Source organism: Orbicella faveolata, unplaced genomic scaffold (assembly GCF_042242905.1).
Source record: "Orbicella faveolata isolate gen_17 unplaced genomic scaffold, um_ofav_v1 contig_35, whole genome shotgun sequence".
NCBI lineage: Eukaryota > Metazoa > Cnidaria > Anthozoa > Scleractinia > Merulinidae > Orbicella > Orbicella faveolata.
Genome location: NW_028301564.1, coordinates 17,495,925 through 17,512,500, shown reverse-complemented (window position 1 = coordinate 17,512,500; position 16,576 = coordinate 17,495,925). Strand labels below are relative to the sequence as shown.

The following is a 16,576-nucleotide window of genomic DNA, read 5'->3' as shown; positions in this document are numbered from 1 at the left end:
TCATATTTTCTTTGTGGAACATTCCAATGGAAGAAGTTTCCATTTTTGTTAACTTCGCTAACTCGTTCCACCCTACGATCAAATTCACTTGTGAAATGTCATCTGAACACGCTGTTTTTCTCGACAGAGGTATTCAAAGGACCTCGCCTTTCAACTCTTAAAATTCTTGATTCACAAAACCACTTCAAGCCCACAGAAACTTTTCAGTATACACACTTCTCATCCTGCCACCCATTCAATACTAAAAAGGGTTTTATCAAAGGAGAAGCATTGTCTCTTAAGAACCAACTCAGTCAAAGAGAATTTTAACAAATACAAACGAGATTTTGAGCGGACTCAGTAACAGAGGCTATCCCAAGGTGATCATTCATGAAATCTTGACTGAAGTTCAGTTCTCAGACAGAACAGAAACTCTTCATAACAAAACAAAGAAGGCGAAAGAAATTTTACCATTTGTTACCACTTATAACCTGGCCACACCGAATCTTAAAAAGATTCTCATGAAACACTGGCATATCACTCAACAGCAGCCTAGACTTGCACATATCTTTAACCAGCCACCGATTGTATCTTACAAGAAAGAAAAATCACTCAAGGACATTTTAGTCCGTGCAAAACTTCCTTCAATCACGCCACAATCATAAAAAATTGTAAACAAAGAAGCACTTTCAAAAGGTTTGTTTTCAAAGCAGAAGCAAATATACACAATCCTTTTTTGCTAGCAACACGCTCAGCCCGCGTTCATGCATTTCTGTCCGCAACTCAACTGAGCCAATAAACTTAGCCCTTGATCATTTGCTAAGCGTGCCTCCATTTACACTTCAAACCTTTCAGTTGATCATTCATAGTGAACGTAGCAGCTGAGGACTCGTAGACTTTATTTAAATACTTGACAGCACTTATGATAAACATTCCAATCTTTAAGGAGAAATACGAGACTCATGATTTAGGTTTAAAATGAGACCTCATAAAAATGGAGATAAGAGGTTTCACGATAAGTACTCTAAACAAAAAGCGAAAAAATATTGAGATGAAGAAAAATTACTGCACAAAAAAATGACCTTCAAGCCAGAGCGGAAATAAGACGCACAACAGAAACATCATACTCGAACTATAACGTGCTAGATCACGTCTCAAAAAAATCATGTTGACCAAAACCAACGGCGCAATTCTAAGAAGCAAAGTGAGATGGCATGAAGGAGAACGCAACACAAAGTATTTCTACAGCTTAGAAAAACGCCATCATGATATCAAAACAGTCTCAAAACTCAAAGTTGGGGAAAATTGTTACACAGAAGATCAATTCAAAATCTTAGAAGAAAAAAAAAGTTTTATGAGTCGGTATACCACTCCACAAATATCAATCCCAAAATTTTCAAAAACTTGCCATTTTTTAATCCAGAAAATGCAAAGAAGAGAAGAAATCTTGTGAAGGATTAGTAAACGAAGAAAAATGCACAAATGTGCTCAAGGACTTTGACAATAACAAAAACCTGGGCACAGATGGTCTGCCAGCTGAATTCTACTGATTCTCTTGGCCTGACATCTGTCATGATCTGCTAGCCAGCTACAACTTCGCTTCTCAGCATGGTATGCTTTCTATGAGCCCAAGACAAGGAAAAATCTCGCTTATCCAAAAAAAATCCAAGGATAAAACTATTCTGGAAAATCTAAGGCCCATCTCACTTCTGAACGTCGACTACAAGATTCTCACTAAAGTTATAGCCAAGAGAATTGAAAAAGTCTTGCCAACGTCAATAAACCCCGATCAAACTGGTTATGTTAAAGGCCACTACACTGATGAAAATGTAAGGCTAATCTACAACTTAATACATTACGTGGATAAGCTAAATCAAAAAGGTATTGCCATTTTCTTGGACTTCAAAAAAGCACTCGATTCCATTGAATGGGACTATCTCTTAGAAACACTTCAGCTCTTCAACTTCGGCCATGACATTCAAAATTGGATGAAAATTTTCTGTTACCAGCTGTGTTTTGAATAATGGTCATGCTTCAACTTTTTTCTCCCTACAGCCGGGAGTCCGACAAGGTTGTCTGTTGTCTGGTGTCCTCCTTGTTCTCCACATAGAACTCCTCTCTAAATCCATAAAAAAATGATCCCACTATTAAAGGTATCCAAGTCAACAAGCATGAGCTTAAAATAAGTCAATATGCCAACCACACAACAGTATCTGTTCATGAACTCGACTCCATTACAAGTCTTTTGAGGGTGTTAAATGATTTCAAAGACCATTCTGGTCTAGAAATAAACACCACTAAAACTGAAGCAATGTGGCTAGGCAAATGGAAAGACAGAACTCATGAACCTTTTGGTTTCAAATGGCCAAAAGAACCTATCAACGCCCTTGGTGCCTTCTTTTCTTACAACCAAGAAAGTGCTAACAGATTGAACTTTGGTGAAAAAATACTTAACCTCAAGAAAACGCTAAACACTTGGCAACAGAGAAATTTAACTCTTTATGGAAAGATTAACACAGTCAAAACACTTGGGATATCTAAATTAATTTACTCAGCTTCCGTGCACCCTGTTCCAGATCACTACATCCAAGAAATAAATAAGCTAATTGTCAACTTTATTTGGGCAGGGAAGCCCCCTAAAATCAAAAGAAACAACATAATTGGAGAAAAAAAACAGCAGATTGAAAATGTGTGATTATAAGATCATGGAAAAAGCGCTTAAAATAACTTGGGTCAACAGAATTCAAGACAAGTCACAAGCCTCCTGGAAAATAATTCCTAACCAGCTTTTGCACAATCATGGTGGTCTAGCCTTCCTAACAAAATGCAACTTTGCAACAAGTATATTTGACCTTGATGATGCGCTTCCCACATTTAGATTATTGGTGCGAGTTCAAAATCTTAATGGGCATCGATTCCAAAATAAATCCTAAAAACAAAATACTGTGGAATAACAGGAAAATTCTTGTGGGAAAAAAACCTGTTTTTTATCAAAATTGGTACTACCGAAACAGGTAGACCGCAAATTGAAAGATACGCATGACAGTTGATTTTGGTGCTAAACATCAACGACTTAGGTCACGTGGCTTTGTTTTTCAAACCAAAAACACGAACTCACGTGGTTACATTCCTAAGAGCGCGATAGAGCGAGTCAAAGAATGGCATTCTCCATAAACAGCAAAGGGCGAAGTTACTACCGAGGAAAATCAATCGATGAAAGTTTGAAAGGAAGTGTTATCGACTCCATTATGGCAGAAGGCGGAGATCCAGCCTCAGGGTTCTTTCCAGGAAAGTTTTCCGATGTTGCTAACCGCTTCAGAGTGTCAACTCAATTTGTTTCAAAGTTATGGCAAAATGTGTGCGCTACAGGTGACCATTTCCCTTCGAAGAAACTATCAGGTAATCCGTCACACCTCAAGCCTGAGGACATAGAACTGATGGAATTTCTCAAACAGGAGAAGCCTTCCCTTCCCTATAAATCGGTTAAAGATGTTCTTGAAAACTACAGTACTTTAGAAGGCGGAACGTCCTTGACAGCGATCGGAAATGTTATCAGGAATAAGCTGCCAGAAGGACCTTACACTAGAAAACGACTGACGAAGGCATCTGCGGAAAAATTTACCCCTGTGAACACAGTTTACTGTCAACAGTTTCTAAATACTTTGAGTGCTTTGCCACCAGAAAAACTTAAATTTTTCAATGAGGCTGGCGTTCATAGTGGGACAGGAAACCCCGCTTATGGAAATTCTCTCAAAGGGGAAATAGCGGTTGAAATAATTTCTGGAAATAAAAAAGGAGCAAATGTAACGCTTAGCTTATTGTGTGGACTGGAAGGAGTACTGTATGCAAACACTGTGGAGGGCGCGTCGGATTCTACAAATTTTCTCAATTTCTTTGCTGAAGCTGGCCAAGCCACAACTGCACTCGGTAATCCAGCAATTGAATTTGGTGATTATATCATTCTTGACAATTGCGCCACACATCGTTTCGAGACTGGGGACATTTTGCAAAGATGGCTATTGCACATGGGAGCACAAATCATTTACACTCCATCCCTTTCACCAGAATTCAACGTCGCAGAATTCGTTTCCAATAAATTAAAAACTGTTTTAAAGAAGGAGGAATTTCGATGCCTATTGCATGAAAACGTTCATGTTGCAATCTTTGAGGCGTTGGAACTCATAACTACTGAGGACATGTTTGGTTTTTATAGCTTTATCTTGTAGCTATGTCAGTTAAATTTTATTCGCTGTGTACTGAATCGAATTACCTTGTTAACTAAAGAACCTGTTGATCTGATATAAAAACAACACAAGTTTTTATTCATTTGTCTGATGAAAGTTTCAGTTTAAATTTACTATTATTGCAGCAAGCATGTCACGTAAAGTAACATTTGTACAAAACTGTAGAACTTCAACAATGGTTAATGTAAGTTACAATTTACGTTTCTTGAACAATATTAAAACTTTCAATGTTTTGTTCTAGTCCATTTGTAACTGAGAATCGCTGAAGTGGCAGTGCGTGCATGTTTGTTTACTTTCAGTATTTTGTTATCTTTGTCGGCTGTAGACCTTATAAACAGAAAAATACAACATGAAATTACTCTTTTCCAAGGAAAAAATGTTTATCTTTCTTAGTATCGGAATTTTAAACGCATTAACTTAAAAATTTCAAGAGCAGTAAAATATGTACTCTTTAAAAGTACAACATGGTTCAAGCAGGTAATTGACAGCCAGACAGTTTGTCCCCTGCTGAATCGCACCGTATTTTGAAATGAAGACTATTTAATTTGAGCTTAGTTTGGACAAATTTAGTAGAGCATTTGCAGCATCGTTAAGTTCAGTTCGCTTATTGTCATCATTTCCTTCACTCGTGGAAAGTGTCGCTCGGGTGATAGTTGCGCTGGGTTTAGTTTGCGTACCATGCAAGTACAAGTTGCTTTCCTTCAGTGCAACGGCCAGTTGCTCCTCTTCGTCTTCAACTGTTAATGGTTGGAGTTCTGTGCCAGTTGAATAAGATTCGCTAAAAGTAAAGCTAAGCGGCGAGTCTACGGGTTTATATTGCAGAGGTTCAGGGGTTTCTGAAGGCCATTTAATGCCTTTTAATTCCCATAAAGTTCGCACGGGATTTCCTCGGTATGGCACTTGGTAGCTTTCTAGCATTATCTTCTTGTCATATTCCGTCAGTGCCTCAAGTAAGCTGACCCCAACTGGGGGAATTTTTCCTTTAAAATGCGATTCAGGTTTCTTTAAATCCTTGTTAACCTGACGCCAGTTTTCAAACCCTTGAGTATTTAGGTAGTGTGGCTTGCACTCGTTAGTCAATCACGATCACATAAGACTTGAGAATGAGTTTGATGTTTGATTCTTTAGTGCTATCTTCATTGACAAAGTGTTTTGCAGTTTCTCAAGACCTTTCTTTGCATTGTTAAGTTCGTTAACTGCGTGAGAAACAACATCTTTTTCATCTTTGTGTTTGCTTAAGTCACCAGAAAATTCTGCTGATTAGCAAGGGTGAGCTTTGTACGGGCAGTTGACACGATTGTGCCTTTCATGCCGATGACAGTTGGTACAAGAAGATTTCGAATAATCGATCCCCGCATGTTTGCCGTATCTAGCCATCAATCGCTGTACTTCCTCTTCTTTTTCCGCCACCTTTTTCCTCTCTTTTTTTACTTCTTGTTTATCTGATATGAGGAGATCCAAGGGGGACATATAATGATTTGATCGTGGCCCACGATTTAGCGCACTGTTTTCGGGCAAATCGCCTGTTCTAACTCGGCGCTGTTGTTTTCGAGGTGGAGATAGATAGGTTTTGCTTGTTCCAATGTCAGGAATCAGATCATCTTCAGAAGAGGTGTTGGGTAGAGATTTCGGAGTAGACAAAAGAAGCAGATGTTTTGAGCAGTTCTCGCCAAATTTGAGTTTTCTCTTTGAATCCCTGTCTGTTGCGCTTCCCTCTCTCATCTGCTGACGCTTCGCGGAAATTAACTCAGGTGTTGATTTAGGTTGCCACATGATTTTTATCTTTAAACAGCGAAATGTCATTCCTTGCACTTTGGAAGCACAATGCCAAGCATCGTGGAAGGAGTCTTCGGGCGTATGGTTACCAACATGTTCTCATCATCCGTGTACAGTACTCATAGTTCCGTGTCAGGTATAAACTGTAAACTTTCAATTTTACCTCTAATTACTTGCATGAGATCTTCAAAATTCCGTATTATACTTTCGGTGAAGATGACTTCACACCTGTCGACTCCTTCTGGGATGCTATAAAAAACTTTTAGCTGCAACATACTTGTGACCAGAGAAGGAAGAAAAGCAAAAAGGGCAACTATTGCGAATAATCGTAGAGTTCTGGAATGTGGTCACGTGAGTTCATGTTTTTGGTTTGAAAAAAAAAGCCACGTGACCTAAGTCGTTGACGTTTAGCACCAAAATCAACTGTCACGCATATCTTTTAATTCACGGTCTACCTGTTTCGGTAGTATGACGCCACCATTACCAAGATAAGCGACATTAACCAAAATCAGGATTTTTCGAAGTGGCATGAACTTGCAATAAAATTCAATTTGAAGGTTCCTTTCACCATATACTATGGCCTGGTTAATGCATTCCCAAAAAATTGGAAAGCTTGTCTTAAAAACCCTATTCCGAACTTCACACACGATACCACAGTCAACACCCTAAGAAGCACTTCTATTTACTCCTCTCTTTTAAACACCATCCATCAGTATAGTTATTCATAACATGCTTCCAACCCGTGTTACACTTTATCGAGACAGCATTTCAGAAAGCCCCATATGCAACTTATGCAACGCAGAAGAACAAACGTTGCATCACCTGCCAATAAACTGCACACTATCAGTCGATTTCTCGATTCTGTTTCAAGACTGGTGGTACCAAAACACAAATGAAACAATAACATTATCCATAGGCCATATACTCTACGGCTGGCATGACAGGACAAAGCATTGGCAAGTCCTAAATTGTCTACTGATCGCCAAATATTGTATTTTCTGCACAAGCCTTCGCGGAGATGTTTGAGATTTACAAAACTTTCTATCGCTCATTCCCGGTAAACTTGAAATTCTTAAAGAGATTGCAACTGCAAAAAAAGCAATTCCAAAATTTTTTTGCACGTGGGCCTTTTTAATTTAATCTTATATGCTGCTGATGTTTATGGTTAATTAATATTTAATTTCATATTTATTATTTAACTGTAAATTTGCAAATATAGGGAAAAAACTACATGTATACATTAGGTGCCACTGTAATATAATAACAATTAAGAAAAAAAGGATGCGAATAGTGTAAGAATAGTGTTGTAATTGACAGAGGTGTAAGTAACCATGTTGTAAGTACCGTAAGTAAGTTGTAATTAGCCGTACGTGACATAGTGTATTGTTATTAGTGTAACTATGTAATATTGTAAGTAATTGTATTTTATTGTACCGTTAAAAAAAATAAAATGTCAAAAAAAAAAGAAGAGATTGAAATCAAACATAGCATGGGACATACTTGAGCCAGGAGAGCTGTTAACAATGTTATGAACACAGTGCCTGAATCTCATTTCAAATCTTTTAAAGATTTCATCACTGAGGCAACAGAACGCAAGTGACTGACAGTACCAATAGTTGATGACTTTACATCCATTCACGCAAAAAAAGGCCTCAGAAAGATCAATCCTCCAAGGCAAAGACAGGGTCCAAAATTAACGGTCGTCCAGTCGTCAGAGACAACCAGAATTTAACACTGATGACCAAATCGCAGAACATGGTTGCCCATTGGACGACCATAATTCAAGCTCCCAGCCTCTTGAAGATGTACACAGTTGCTAAGGACCTTAAAATTTATAATCTTCGGTAGAAATTTCTGTATGAGAAATGGAACAGTAAAATAGCCAGTCCATTTGTTACGATTCGCACACGAACGTTCGTTTACTCCGCCATCTTGTTTTGCATTTTACCGCTGAGCAGTAATGACCCAAACTCTTAGAAACTCGCGGATGTACATGCCATGTGCTTCTCTCAAAATGGCAGACTCTGTGGATTCAGTGAAGCAAAACACTTTGTTCCAGTATTTTAACACCTTCGAGAAAACAAAGGGTGATGATGATAGAAAACGAAAAGATGCACCAAAAGATTCGGAAGGCCAAGGAGAAACTGGATCAGAAAGCAAGAAAACCCGAACAGAAGCCTCCAGGCCTCAAAACTCACGGCTTCGAAAATTTCAGCCGCAGTGGAAAGCTGGTCGGCCGTGGCTCCAGTATTTCGAAAATACAAATTCTATGACTTGTTCATACTGTATACACTACAACACTGGAGGGCGAGAAGAGCGTAGTCAAAGTGCATTGGCTTCAAAGGAGAAGTGTACAACATTTCGACTTGAAACACTAAGAAAACATGAAGAAAGTGCAGTGCACAAGTTAGCGGTCAAAGAAAATATTGTTCGGAATCAAAAACCAGAGGAATGGCCAATGGAATCTTGAATATATTAAGTTATGGCATGCCTCCTTTTATTGCTTGACGACTAGATTTCATCTCGGACGTCCAGATCTGAAAAGATGGTTGTCCAATGAGCAACCTACTTCAAAAGTTAATTTCGGACCCTGAAAGACCATGTGTACTATAGTTGTTAAAGCTTGCAAGCAGTTCCCAGCAATAACAGTGGAACAAGCTATTCACATACATGACCAAAATGGTATAGATATTGAATCACGCCAACGATTGATTACATCTGCGCCATGCGTGCATGCATGATATCAGTAGCAGTTAGGTCTCAGTGTGATGCCTAACTGGCTTATACAATCATTTTTACCTCATGGTATGTACTTCATACCATGAGGAATAGTGATGGTTGGATTTGTCACTCCATTCCTGTTAGAGAATTAATTTATGCATTAAATCCGCATTAAACATGAATTAAACACGTTTCCCCCTGTCCCCCATACTAGGTTTGGTTTTGTCACAAAGTCGTGTCATTATTTTATGTTCATATACGTGGGGGGAGGGGGTGGAACAAAGGTGGCAGTACATGTTTACAAAATGGCGTCCCTTGTGTCGAGCCCGACGCAAAAATTGTCAAGGCGAGTTTTCTTTCCTTTCGCTCCATCTTTCATCAAAGTACACTTTTGAAGACCTCACAAACAAACAGGAAATGTGCTCAAGAAAGCTCGAGTGGAAAGAAATGGGTTTTAAAGTCTTAAAAGTTACAATGTCTCCAAGATACATTTGGATGACGAGGAATAGAATGCACAAAACAAACTATTCCAAATGAATGCTTTATGGTCTGGGGAAAAAGGTAAGCTGCCCTCCTTCTACTGTATTGCATTTTGAATTTTCTAAAAATACTCGCAGGACGTATGATTTAAAATTAAATGCGCTTTTAATATTTCGCAATTCGCTGGAAGCTGATCAGAAAATGTCACATGACAAAGGAGATCGATGAAGCTTTCGTCAAGTTCCCCTCTCGCTGGGACTTAAATGTCACAACTGTGACAAGCTATAGAGATTGAACACAACTGCCAAACAAATGCTAAATACAATATACGCCAAATAACAAATACCATAACAAATACAAAATATCAAACAACAAATAAATGCCAAACAGATGATCTGTTACCTGCTGAATACCACCTGAAATACACCAAGGTCAGGAGCAATTGATTATCGAAGGTAATCCTACAATACCCGAGCAGTTTGAAAATCAAAATAAAATACCAGTTCAGTTGTCAAGTAATTGTCAGTACAGAAATGCAGATAAAAATGTAAATGTATGGAATTCTGAGCTACCATTGTCTCCCATCCTCAGTTTAGAATGACACGTGAAAGAGAACCCTCCATAATTTCTTACAAAATGGTTACCAGACTTTCTAATGGCAAAAAAAAAAATTAAAAATTACAAAAAATGTCGGTGAAATTATACATTAGAAATTAATGTCACGAAATCCTCCAAGCTGAAGGCTATGTTGTGTGGATACCATGGTTGTCATTTCTTAGAGTGATATAGAGGTATTTCATTAGACAAAGTTTAAGTTTGTGTATTTTTTGAACAAGGACTCCAAAGCATAAAAACTTGCCTCTGTTTTGTATGATAGCTGAAGGTAATATTTTCAGAAAATTAAGGCAGCTCCAAATGAAAACGTATCATTTTTTGAGCAGAATCATATCATTGAGTGGAGATATGGAGTCAAATCCTGGTCCTGCAAATGAGTACCGGTATTGCATATCAGTACCTTTTATATCACCCACAAATTCTGTCTGTTTATTAGAATTCAGATTGTCTCAGTTAGGCAGAACTGCACTTGATGTTGAAGGAGGTGGTGATTGCTTTTTTAGGGCTGTATCACATTAACTCTATGGAAATCCTAATAGTCATTTCTATGTGCGCAGTGTTGGCATTCAGTGTTTAGTGAATCACCCTGAACAATTTTATAGAGAGTAAAACTGAGCATTCTTGGCAAGGTTATTTGGAAAGAAAGTCATGTCAAGGAACATGGGCTGATGCTATCGTAATTCAAGCTGTTGCCAATTGTCTTAATTTATCAATTCATATTGCTGAATCAAATCCAACTTTTTCTCCAGTTACTGTTGTTGAACCAGTGAATGTTACAAATGCCCTAAACATTTACATTGGACACCTAGATGAATTTCATTATGTTTCCATAGTAGAAAACAGAACAATGGAGATAAGTGACAACAGCAAACAAACAAAGAAATGCAAATGAAAACAAACCAGTTAATAACAGCGAAAAATGTAAAGCTTACAGAAGAAAATACATGATAGAATACATGAAAGACAGAGGAGCTGATGATAAGTTTAGAATAAATGAGAATCAAAAACGAGTACAAGGCTGCAACATTAATAGCAAAACATCTAGGAACAAGAAACACCAGGCTGCTAAAAGAACAAAATTGAACCCAGAACATGTCAGAGAAATTGAGCAGCACTCCCTCAGAAAACGAAAATCAGATAACCCATAGCACATAAATCAAATAACCAAACAGTTGGTAAGAAAAAGACAAAAGGCTGAGGTTCTGGCAGTTGTATCACATGTAGCAGTCATGAGTTGCAGCCACAAGAAAACAAGTACGATGCAATTTCTATGATAAATTTGTTTTACAAAAAACATTGCATGTGGCCCAGAATATGTATGCACTTGTTGTGACCAATTGTGGTTCAAGTGCTCTGTGGTGAAATGTGATCCCAACAAATATAGGGCATGTTCACTAGACATTGTTGAGTCCTGTCTTATTGGTTTTTAAAGTGTCAATGACACTGAATGGATCTGCAGGACTTGCAATAAAAAAAAAGTATAAAAAAAGTCTGAAAAGGCAATTGTCTAACTTGCAATACAAAAGGTCTAAAACAAGGCAGGTTACCCATCTGTTCTAAAGCCAATAAGATGGGTTTTCCTTGTAAGCCTAATGTATTGAATTTCACATCACTAGAAGAGTGACTAATATCACCTCGTATACCTTTTATACAACTCCGTGAACTATCTAGGGTTGGTCAATTGTCTATTCATGGAAACATTGTCAATGTGCCAAGTTATGTAAATTCGACTGTTCATTGTCTCCCAAGGCCAATAAGCAAATCACAGACCATTCCAATAAAACTTAAAAGGCGACTTGGTTACAAGCATCACTATCAGTTTCAGATTGTCAGACCTAAGAAAGTATTAGATGCAGCCAAATATCTTGTAGACACTAGTGAATTACAGTATTTAAAACTGAAGGCATAAAAGTGCAAAATGCATGGCTAGATGGCATAACTTCGCAACCCATGAAGAGTGGGGTGAGTTTGTTCAAAACCCTAACACATCCAGTGCTGATGTGTAAACTAATGAAATCTTCACAAATTGTCAAAACAGTATTTGCACTGCTGATGTTCATAATCCAGACAGAGAAAAAGACACTAAAAGGATTACCAGTGTTTCCTGTCAAAATGTTATATATATTAGATGAAGACCTTATTTCTATAAACATGCTCAACTAATGGCTGCTTATTAACATGATGCACTTTTCAACTTAACACCTTACAAATGCAACACTTCTTAGTTCCAAAAGAGGCAAAGGACAGTACTTCATAGAATAATTACCACATACCATGAGGTAGCTCGAAGGAGCCTTTGATTTAATTCTGAACTTGGGAGACAGAGAATCAAGATTTATCAATACTGCAACAATGACAATGTTTGAAGAATGTGGAAAATGGATGATTTACATCTGTTAGATTTAAAGAGATCAGGCTGAAGTCAAAGGCAGCCTTTCATGCTGCAAATGATGTGGTAATGAGCACTGGTTTAGCTGCCTACATGAAGACATTTCTTGTTTTTCAGCCAGGGGATTGGCCTTGCCAATTCTACAGTAGGCAAATCATATATGAGTATCTAAAGAAACAAACAAACAATCCTTTAATGATATTCTGTCATGCCACCACGATTTCAATCCCTTTGCAAGCCAATTCAATTATCAGATCAGTAGTTATTGTCCATGGCACAGAGACCCAAACAGTGCACATGTAGATGCTTTCACTATGAACTGGAGTAGTCTTTACTCTTCAATTCAATACCTTTCCACCTTGTAGCCTTCTTCCAAGATGCCTAAAAAATCAGCGAAGAATGAGCAGAGTGTACTGATTGTGCCACTTTTGGCCAACCTAGACGTGCCTCCCACTTCTACAACATCTCTACAGCCTGCCTTGGATTCTGTGTCCCCACCCAGAACTTCTAAGGCACCCCCATCCAAAAGCAAGCCACACCACCCCCACACAGAAAACTCCACCTGCTGGCATGATCTGTGTCAGGGAATCCTTCACACACTACCAACTTTCACAAAAACTTACTGAAGTTATCATACCATCTTGGAGGAGAGGCTCTAAAAAACAATATGCCGCATACCTCACTAAATGGTTGGCATTTTGTAGTGAGAGGAAGATTGGCAGTTATTTCCCACAGTTATGCGAAACTCTCTAATTTCTCATGCAGCTATTTAACCAACAGCTCAGTTATTCTACCCTCAATACTGCATGGTCTGCTTTGTCTACACTCATTATAATGGATGTGGAGAAACCTTTGGCAGTAATCAGATTGTAGCATGTTTTATGAAAGGTGTCTTTGAATCGTGTCAACCTACACTCAAATATATTACTATTTGTGTCACTGAGTTACCCAACCTTTCTGGTTGTTGATTTGTGGGTGTTAACATTTTCATGTACTTTGTACCTCTGAATGAAGTACTACTGATGCAGCCATTGCATGACTTTTAAGAATGACTTGTGCAAGCGCTGTGCTATCTCATGTGATCCCTTACAAACTGTCATATGATGGAATCTCAATCAAACTTCAACTTCCAGTAAGTCTCGTTTCATATTCCAATCAGTCTACAAAACTAATCATAGTAGTTTCTACAGAGTCAACAAAATATGGATCTGGAGAAATCTGCATCAAAAAGAAAGAAGCAGTGAAAAGAGACCTTGAAGAAATCCACTGCACTGCAGAGATGAGCTTGTGGTCATTTTTACAATGCTTGCCGTGAAGAGATCGGTCTAAAAAACTGATCACAGAAGTTCATATAGGGTCAACAAAACATGCATCTGAAGAAATCCAGATCAAAAAGAAAGAACCAATGAAGAGGCCTTGCAGAAAGCCACTGCACTTCAGAAATGAGCTTGTGGTCTTTCTGTGGAAAATTCACCAGGAAAAGGTTTGAAAGACCTTGTAAACTCCCAGGATCATACTTTTAATGAACATATGTGGACTACTTACTTTATTTATTTTGATGTTAATTATAATGGAGCATAACACTGATGGTTTTTAACATAACAGTGACATTTGTTAAGCAATGGAACTGTAAACAATGCTACTGCTTTTTTGGGTTGGCGTGAATGTTTGGAATACCATGCTGAAAAACAGTGCTGGTAATCAATTCAAGGTTAAGTCCAAGCTGAAAAACTAGAAGGCACCATAACCAGATCTCTACAGCAAGGAGGTCACTTCTGCAAGAAACAAAGTGACTATTATTGACTGCTCAGTTGTACCCAATAACTGCTTTTGTAAACCAAATGACTGTTGTTCAGTCTTTCCAAAAAACATTCTTCAAGCAGGAAAGGCCAAATTCTCTCACAGCTGGCTATCTACAGATCTCCGCTTCAATTAAACCACTGGACTGTCATGGAGAGTTTATGAAAAGAGAAACAAGGAGATGTTTCCCCTTCTCTGTTGAAAGCACTGTCTTAAAGGCACCCATACCAAATCCAATGTGTGGAACATAATTTTATTATCACCTTCAGTACAACTACATTGTAACGCAGTCCAAGATCATCTTACAAATTCACAGCACAAAGATGCCATAAAACTTGAAATGATGCAGCCCATCTCAACACTTCAAACACATAAACTAAGGAATGAGGTAAATGAAAGCATGCTAGAGAAGACCACTACCAATTATTGGTCATAGCAAAAGAAAATATTCCAAGTCTGAGATTAACTTCTTGTGACTAAGCAAACTCAAGTACTTTCAGCGCAGATCAATACAATTAATTTGAGAAATCTTTCTCAATCTTGGAGACTCTATTAAAGAAATAATCCTTCAAAAGAAAAACAAACAAAAACTTTTATTTCACCGCAAACAGCAAAGAGTTTTGGAATTCTTGCAGATGAGATGCTGATGTACTGATATTATCGTTTTAGAGCAGTTGATTATTTCCATACAATAACTTTGCCCAGATTAAGGCCAGACAAAAATCAGTGCCTTGATAGCCCTAGTGGAACAAGCTCAGAGGTGGTCACTAAGCCAATTCTGGAAACAAATTTTGGATGTTTTGACTTAGAAGTCAAAAATCTTGTGTGCCAGTGTGTATGGTATACATGTAGCAGCTCTTGGTCAGAGCTTCTCCAACGTTGGATGATCAATAAGAGAATACTTTACATTCTTCTTTATTGAATTATATACTTAGATTTTTTTCACATCAATTCTAGGTACTCTGGACTTGTTCTGTTCCTTCAAGTTCATGCCTTCAGTCTTAAGCTTCCTTTCCCTTCCCTCCACTACTAAACTCTTATTTTCGCGGTATTCCTGATATGTTTTTTATCAGTTATCATTTTTAGTCATTTAATTTCATTTACTATAACAAAGAGCACGTCTGATTATAAAATATGATTGCGGGCATAAATCAAAGTCATTTCTTGTCACTTGATGAAAACTCACTTTTTGGAGTCATAGCAATGGCAAGGCTATAAGCGTGATCTCTAGAGTAAGTTAATTCCAAACCAACCCACTAATACTTTATTTATTATTAAAAAGGTAAAACCATGTACCAATTCTACTCAAACTTGTCCCACAAAGGTGGGACATATCTCTTATACTGTCATTCTTGGGAGGCATCCAGACTCACTTCATATATCGTTCATTATTCATGCAAGTATTCCTTGTAGTCTCACTCGTCACAAATAAATCAACATCTTTCTCAACCCATTTCTGGCATCTGCGGTACACCGACAAGCACTAAACCCTAACCATTAAAACCCAAAATTACAACCAAATCATCATTCCGCAATATTTCACACTTTCAAGTAAAAGAAACACCAGTGTCATGGCTATGTAGGTAACACAGTGGTGTAGCAGTGATGTTGAACTTACACTCCATCTGCCACAGGTAGGCTCTTGCTTATGTAGATACAGTGAATTGTGTAAACTAGATCGCAGAAGTGGAACACACTCTCAAGGGCACTTGTCAGTGCTGACATCCTTCTCTATTTTCAGTTCAGTAGCTTTGCCAAAACCAAATTCACCTGAGTTCCAAGAAAATGAGAACAAAGATCAAACCTCGAAGAAAGAAGGGAAAGAGAAAGAATTAATGAAAACAAGGCTTGAAAAGCAGTGGACTAAATTCAAGTTTGACCTGGACTCATAGAAGTGTCCTGTCCTCCTCTGACATAGTGTTGTTCATACTGAATATACATAGGGTTGCTCCTACTTAGTATGAACAACCCTGTCTGATCCAGAGAATGCTATCACCAGATTAACACAATCCCACAATCCAAGGAGGTGTCTCCTTTAAATTCAAGGCAACAGCATACAAATTCAGCATTGGAGGATTAGAGAAGGGCTTCAAGTCATAAATCCTGTGGGTAGAGTAGCCCTTAGGAGCCCAGCGATTCAAAGGCGAGTATGTAATGTGCATGCACCAAATTGTCTGTGGCACATTGATGGTAATAAAAAAATTAATCGCATGGAGGTTTGTTATTCTTGGGTGCTAGTGGCTAAAGGAGGACAATAACCTATTCTCACTCAGGGAAAAGCCTCAATGTGCTTTTTGTCACTTCTTTGAATCACGTGTTTTTGGCTTGCCTAAATTCTATTGGCCCTACAAGTCCCTAGAGGTCCTGATAAGGCTTTTTATATGCCCTGCTTGGCCTGTTTTGCCCTCTTTTCACAAGTCCACTCTTAGTTTCAGTTCATCCAGTTTTTTCCCCTCACACCTCCCTTTCAGCAACGCTGGAAATTTTAACCCAAAACTCTCAGCTTACTCTGCGCCTTAGGCAAAATTTTTGGCCCATAACTTATCCTCATTAAGGCACAGCGTGACTATTA

The 16,576-nt window shown here is 38.2% G+C and overlaps 1 long non-coding RNA gene across 1 annotated transcript in view; it reads right to left on the bottom strand.

Annotated features, from left to right (window-relative positions):
* LOC149103547 (uncharacterized) overlaps positions 1 to 16,576 on the bottom strand; it is a 58,380-nt gene that overhangs the window by 30,467 nt on the left and 11,337 nt on the right. The gene's annotated exons all lie outside the window — the stretch shown is intronic.